Below are 7,552 nucleotides of genomic sequence, written 5' to 3'. Positions count from 1 at the left end.
GGGCTCCAGACAATTGTAGTGTGGAGAGAGCCCCTGCCGGAAACCACCCCTCAAAGTAGACCTCAAATGAGGCATAGGAACCATGGGAAAGGCGCTAAGGGAATGAGACTGGGGAGGTGCCTGGGCATGTCTGGACACATCTCCGCAGCCTGCCACTTCTTGGGGCAGTAGCCCCGGAGGCCAGGAAGGTCTGGGCAAGGCTGGCCTGGGGCAGAGTCCTTGCTGGGACCTGCCACTAGCCTCTGGGGCCTCTGAGAAGAACCAGCATTCTGCCGCTGGAAGACCTCCCAGGCTGCCTCCAAAGGCCGGTTGCAAGCACTCTCGCCGGCTGGCCACCTCTCCCTCACTGAGGGAGGCCCACGTTTCCCGCAATCCACGCACTCTGTACCCAAGCCGTGGAGAAAAGCATTTCGGGGTGTTCCTCCCTTAGGCCTTTGCCCCTGATCCTGGGGGACAGCTAGGGGATCCACACACACAGGCCAAGGCAGAACCACATGCACACATCTTTTCCGGCCCTCTGCACCATCGGCTGAGCTAGAGTTTGTCAGGCAGCTCCTGGGCAAGCCCAGCAGCAGCGCCTGTCTGTGAAGGGGCAGGACCGGCCTAGGGGCTCAGTGGGCCACTTTCTCTCACTGCTGCACTGAGGTTGTTGGGCCAAAAAGGCCCTGGGCAAAGACCCCCTTGCTGGCCTCTTCCCGCTAACCAGGAAATCCGTGCTCCAGCCCCTTGCAGTGTGGAGAGAGCCCCTGCCAGAAACCTCCCCTCCAAGTAGGCCTCAAATGAGGCCTAGGCACCAGGGGAAAGACGCTAATGGAAAGAGCCTGGGGAGGCGCCTGGGCATGTCTGGACACACTCCCCGCGACCTGCCCCTTCGTGAGGCAGTACCCCCGGAGGCCAGGAAGGTCTGGGAAAGGCTAGCCTGGTTCAGGGTCCATGCTGGGACCTGCCCCTGGCCTTTGGGTCCTCTGAGTAGAACCAACACTCTGCAGCTGAAAGACCTCCCCGGCTGCCTCCAAAGGCCTGTTTGCAAGCACTCTCACCAGCTGGCCGCCTCGCCCTCACTGAGGGAGACCCGCATATCCTGCAAGCCGCGCACTCTGCTCCCAAGCCAGGGAGAATAGCAGTTCGGGGTGTTCTTCTCTCAGGCTTTTGCCCCTGAGCCTGGGAGCCAGCTAGGGCATCCACACACACAGGCCAAGGCAGAACCACATGCACACGTCTTTTCCTGCCCTTTGCACCGTCAGAGAGCTCGGGTGAGCCAGAGTCTGTCAGGCAGCTCCTGGGCAAGCCCAGAAGCAGCGCCTGTGTGTGATGTGGCAGGGCCGACCTAGGGGCACTGAAGGCCACTTGCTCACCCTGCTGCCCTGAAGCTGCTGGGACAAAGAGGCCTTGGGCATCGAACCCCTTGCTGGCCTCTTCCCTCTGACCAGGCCGTCCGGCTCCAGTCCCTTTCAGTGTGCAGAGAGGCCCTGCCAGAATCCGCCCCTCCAAGTAGGCCTCAAATGAGGCATAGGAACCATGGGCAAGCCGCTCAGGGAATGAGCCTGGGGAGGTCCCTGGGCATGTCTGGACACACTACCCGTCGCCTGCCCCTTCGTGAAGCAGTATCCCCGGAGGCCAGGAAGGTCTGGTCAAGGCTGGCCTGGGGCAGGGTCGGTGCTGGGATCTGCCCCTGGCCTGTGGGGCTTCTGAGCAGAACCAGCAGTGTGCCCCTGGAAGACCTCACTGGCAGCCTCCAAAGGCTGGTTTGCAAGCACTCTCGGTGGCTAGGCACCTCTCCCTCACCTAGGAACACCCGTGATTTACGCAAGCCACACACTTTGCTCCCAAGCCCAGGAGAAAAGCGCTTTGGTTGTCCATTCTAAGGGCCTTGCCCCTGAGCCTGGGGGACAGCTAGGGGCTCCAAACTCCCAGGCCAAGGCAGAGCCACATGCACACGAGTCTTCCTGCCCCCTGCATTTTCAGAGAGCTCAGGTGAGCCAGAGTCGGTTAGGCAGCACCTGGGCAAGCCCAGCAGCAGCGCCTGAGTGTGAAGGGGCAGGGGCGACCTAGGGGCACAGTGGGCCAAACCTCCCCTCCAAGTAGGCCTCAAATGAGGCCTAGGAATCATGGGAAAGGCGCTAAGTGAATGAGAATGGGGAGGCCCCTGGGCAAGTCTGGACACACTCCCTGCCACCTGCCCCTTCGTGGGGCAGTACCCAAGAGGCCAGGAAGGTCTGTTCAAGGCTGGCCTGGGGCAGGGTCCTTGCTGGGACCTGCCCCTGGCATGTGGGGCCTCTGAGCAGAACCAGCACTGTGCCATTGGAAGACCTCACCAGCAGCCCCCAAAGGCCGGTTTGCAAGCACCTCCCAGGCTGGCCGCCTCTCCCTCACCGAGGGAAGCCCGCGTTTCCCACAAGCCGCGCACTCTGCTCCCAAGCCTGGGAGAAAAGTGCTTCGGGGTGTTCCTCTCTCAGTCCTTTGCCCCTGAGCCTGGGAGACAGCTAGGGGCTCCACACACCCAGGCCAATGCGGAGCCACATGCACACGTATTATATTGCCCCCTGCTCCGTCAGAGAGCTTGCGTGAGCCAGAGTATGTCAGGCAGCTCCTGGGAAAGCCCAGCAGCAGCGCCTGTGTGTGATGGGGCAGGGCTGACCAAGGGGCACTGAAGGCCGCTTGCTCACCCTGCTGCCCTGAGACTGCTGGGAAAAATAGTTCTTGGGCATCGACCCCCTTGCTGGCCTTTGCCCTCTGACCAGGCCGTCCGTGCTCCAGACCCTTGCAGTGTGGAGAGAGGTCCTGCCAGAAACCTCCCCTACAAGTACCCTCAAATGAGGCCTAGGAACCATGGGAAAGGCGCTCAGGGATTGAACCTGGGGAGGTGCCTGGGCATGCCTGGACACACACCCCGCCGCCTGCCCCTTCGTGAGGCAGTACCCACGGAGTCCAGGAAGGTCAGGTCAAGGCTGGCCTGGGGCAGGGTCCGAGCTGGGACCTGCCACAGTCCTGTGGGGTCTCTGAGCAGAACCAGCACTGTGCCAATGGAAGACCTCGCCGGCAGCCTCCAAAGGCCGGTTTGCAAGCACTCTCGCCGGCTGGCCACCTCTCCCTCACCGAGGGAGGCCCGCGATTCCCGCAAGCCACGCACTCAACTCACAAGCCCAGGAGAAAAGTGCTTGGGTGGTCCCGTCTCAGGGCCTTGCCCCTGAGCCTGGGGGACAGCGAGTGGCTACACAAACCCAGGCCAAGGCACAACCACATGCACACGAGTCTTCCTGCCCCCTGAACTGTCAGAGAGCTCGGGTGAGCCAGAGTCTGTCAGGCAGCTCCTGGGCAAGACCAGCAGGAGCGCCTGTGTGTGAAGGGGCAGGGCTGGCCTAGGGGCAAAGTGGGCCACTTGCTCTTCCTGCTGCCCTCAGGCTGCTGGGCCGAAGAGGCCATGGACAACGACCCCCGTGCAGGCCTCTTCCCTCTGACCAGGCCGTCCATGCTCCAGACCCTTGCAGTGTGGAGAGAGCCCCTGCCAGAACCCTCCCCTCCAATTTGGCCTCAGATGAGGCCTAGGAACCGGGGAAAAGGCGCTAATGGAATGAGCCTTGGGAGGCGCCTGGGCATGTATGGACACACACTCCGCAGCCTGCTCCTTCGTGGGGCAGTACCCCCGGAGTCCAGGAATGTCTGGGCAAGGCTGGCCTCGGGCAGGGTCCATGCTGGGACCTGCCCTTGGCCTGTGGGTCCACAGAGCAAATCTAGCACTCTGCCGATAGAAGACCTCACCAGCAGCCTCCAAAGGCCGGTTTGCAAGCACTTTCCCCGAGGTAGACCCGCGTTTCCCGCAATCCGCGCACTCCCCCCCCCCAGACTTGGAGAAAAGCAGCGCTTCGGGGTGTTCCTTTCTCTGGCCTTTGCCCCTGAGCCTGGGAGACACCTAGCGGCTGCACACACCCAGGCCAAGGCAGAACCACATGCACATGTCTCTTCTTGCCCCTTGCAACGTCAGAGAGCTTGGGTGAGCCAGAGTCTGACAGGCAGCTCCGGGGGAAACCCAGCAACAGCATCTGCGTGTGATGGCGCAGGGCCGACCTAGGGGCACTGAGGGAAACTTGCTTACCCTGCTGCCCTGAGGCTGCTGGGATGAAGAGGCCATGGACAACGACCCCCGTGCAGGCCCCGTCCCTCTGACCAGGCCGTCCGGAATCCAGTCCCTTGCACTGTGAAGAGAGGCCCTGCCAGAAACCTCCCCTCCAAGTAGGCCTCAAACGAGGCCTAGGAACCTTGGGAAAGGCGCTCAGGGAATGAGCCTGGGGAGGAGCCTGGGCATGTCTGGACACACTCCCCGCAGCGTTCTCCTTCGTGGGGCAGTACCCCCGGAGGCCAGGAAGGTCTGGTCAAGGCTGGCCTGGGTCAGGGTCCAGGCTGGGACCTGCCCCTGGCCTTTGGGTCCTCTGAGTAGAACCAACACTCTGCAGCTGGAAGACCTCCCCGGCTGTCTCCAAAGGCCTGTTTGCAAGCACTCTCGCCGGCTGGCCACCTCGCATTCACTGAGGGAGGCCGGCGTATCCCGCAAGCCGCGCACTCTGCTCCCAAGCCTGGGAGAAAAGCACTTCTGAGTGTTCTTCTCTCAGGCCTTTGCCCCTGAGCCTGGGGGACAGCTAGGGGCTCCACACACCAAGACCAAGGCAGAACCACATGCCCACGTCTCTTCCGGCCCTCTGCACCGTCAGAGAGCTCAGGTGATCCAGAGTATGTCAGGCAGCTCATGGGAAAAACCCAGCAGCAGCCCCTGTGTGTGAAGGGGCAGGGCCAACCTTGGGGCACAGTGGCCACTTGCTCTTCCTGCTGCCCTGAGGCTGCTGGGCCAAAGAGGCCTTGGGGATCAAACCCCTTGCTGGCCTCTTCCCTCTGACCAGACCGTCCGGGCTCCAGTCCCCTGCAGTGTGGAGAGAGGCCCTGCCAGAAACCTCCCCTCCTAGTAGGACTCAAATGAGGTCTAGGAATCATGGGAAGGCGCTAATGGATTGAGACTGGGGAGAGGACTGGGCATGTCTGATCACACTCCCTGCCACCTGCCCCTTCGTGGGGCAGTACCCCCGGAGGACAGGAAGGTCTGGTCAAGGCTGGCCTGGGGCAGGGTCCTTGCTGGGACCTGCCCCTGGCCTGTTGGGGCTCTGAGTAGAACCATCACTGTGCGATTGGAAGACATCACCAGCAGCCTCCAAAGGCCGGTTTGCAAGCACTCTCGCTGGATAGCTGCCTCACCCTCACCGAGGGAGGCCCGCGTTTCCCGCAAGCCGCTCACTCGGCTCCCAAGCCTGGAAGAAAAGCGCTTCGGGGTGTTCCTCTCTCAGACCTTTGCCCCTCATCCTGGGAGACATCTAGGGGGCTCCACACACCCAGGCCAATGCAGAACCACATGCAGACGTCTCGTCCTGCCCCTGCACCGTCAGACAGCTTGGGTGAGCCAGAGTCTGTCAGACAGCGCCTGGGCAAGTCCAGCAGCAGCGCCTGTGTGTGATGGGGCAGGGCCGAGCTAGGGGCACTGAGGGCCATTGCTCACCCTGCTGCCCTGAGGCTGCTGGGACAAAGAGGCCTTGGGCAATGACACCCTTGATGGCCTCTTCCCTCTGACCAGGCCGTCCGGGCTCCAGTCCCTTGCATAGTGGAGAAAGGCCCTGCCAGAAACTTCCCCACCAAGTAGGGCTCAAATGAGGCCTAGGAACCTTGGGAAAGGCGCTCAGGGAATGAGCCTGGAGAGGTGCCTGGGCATGTCTGGACACACTCCCTGCTGCCTGCCCCTTCGTGAGGCAGTACCCCCGGTGGCCAGAAAGGCCTGGGCACGGCTGGCGTGGGGCAGGGTCCATGCTGGGACCTGCCCGTGGCCTGTGGGGCCTCTGAGAAGAACCAGCACTCTGCCACTGGAAGACATCCCCAGCTGCCTCCAAAGGCCAGTTTGCAAGCACTCTCCCCGAGTGAGGCCCACGATTCCCGCAAGCTGCGTGCTCTGCTCCCAAGCCCCAGAGCAAAGCTCTTCGTGGAGGTCCTCTCTCAGGATCCTTGCCCCTGAGCCTGGGGGATAGCTAGGGTTTCCACTCACCCAGGCCAAGGCAGAACCACATGAACACGTCTCTTCCGGCCCTCTTCACCATCAGAGAGCTCGGGTGAGCCACAATCTGTCAGGTTCCATCTGGGCAAGCCCAGCAATTGCGCCTGTGTGAGAAGGGCCAGGGCCAACCTAGGGGCACAGTGGCCACATGCTCTCCCTGCTGCCTTGAGGCTGCTGGGCTAAAGAGCCCTTGGAAATCGACCCACTTGCTGGCCTCTTCCTTCTGACCAGGCCGTACATGCTCCAGTCCTTTGCAGTGTGGAGAGAGGCCCTGCCAGAAACCTCCCCTCCAAGTAGGCCTCAAATGAGGCCTAGGAATCATGGGAAAGGCGCTCAGGGAATGAGCCTGGGGAGGTCCCTGGTCATGTTATTACACACACCCCGCCGCCTGCCCCTTCCTGAGGAAGTACCCCCGGAGGCCAGGAAGGTCTGGTCAAGGCTGGCCTGGGGCAGGGTCCGAGCTGGGACCTGCCACTCTCCTGTGGGGCTTCTGAGCAGAACCAGCACTGTGGCAATGGAAGACCTCACCGGCAACCAGCAAAGGCTGGTTTGCACGCACTCTCGTTGGCTGGCTACCTGTCACTCACCGAGGGAGGCCCGTGATTCCCACAAGCCATGCACTGTGCTCCCAAGCCCAGGAGAAAAGCGCTTGGGTGGTCCCCACTAAGGGTCTTGCCCCTGAGCGTGGGGGACAGCTAGGGGCTCAACACACCCAGGCCAAGGCAGAACCACATGCACACATCTCTTCCTGCCCCCTGCACTGTCAGAGAGCTTGGGTGAACCAGAGTGTGTCAGTCAGTGCCTGGGCAAGCCCAGCAGCAGCGCCTGTGTGTGATGGGGCAGGGCCCACCTAGGGGCACTGAGGGCCAGTTGCTCACCCTGCTGCCCTGAGGCTGCTTGGCCAAAGAGGCCTTGGACATCGACCCCATTGCTGGCCTCTTCCCTCTGACGAGCCCGTCCGGGCTCCAGTCCCTTGCAGTGTGGAGAGAGGCCCTGCCAGAATCCTCCCCTCCAAGTAGGCCTCAAATGAGGCCTAGGTATCATGGGAAAGGTGCTCAGGGAATGAGACTGGGGAGGCGCCTGGGCATGTCCGGAGACACTCCCTGCAGCCTGCCTCTTCATGGGGCAGTACACCCAGAGGCCAGGATGGTCTGGTCAAGGCTGGTCTGGGGCAGGGTCCTTGCTGGGGCCTTCCCCTGTCCTGTGGGGCCTCTGAGCAGAAACAGCACTGTGCCCTTGGAAGACGTCACCAGCAGCCTCCAAAGGCTGGTTTGCAAGCACTCTCGCAGGCTGGCCGCCTCTCCCTCACCGACGGAGGCCCACGTTTCCTGCATGCTGTGCACTCTGCTCCCATGCCTGGGAGAAAAGTGCTTGTGTGGTCCCATCTCAGGCCTTTGCCCATGAGCCTGGGAGACAGCTAAGGGCTCCACACACACAGGCCAAGGCAGAACCACATGCACGTGTCTC

The sequence above is a fragment of the Muntiacus reevesi genome, unplaced genomic scaffold (genome assembly GCF_963930625.1).
Source record: "Muntiacus reevesi unplaced genomic scaffold, mMunRee1.1 SCAFFOLD_159, whole genome shotgun sequence".
Classification (NCBI taxonomy): Eukaryota; Metazoa; Chordata; class Mammalia; order Artiodactyla; family Cervidae; genus Muntiacus; species Muntiacus reevesi.
This window is presented reverse-complemented; position numbering follows the sequence as displayed.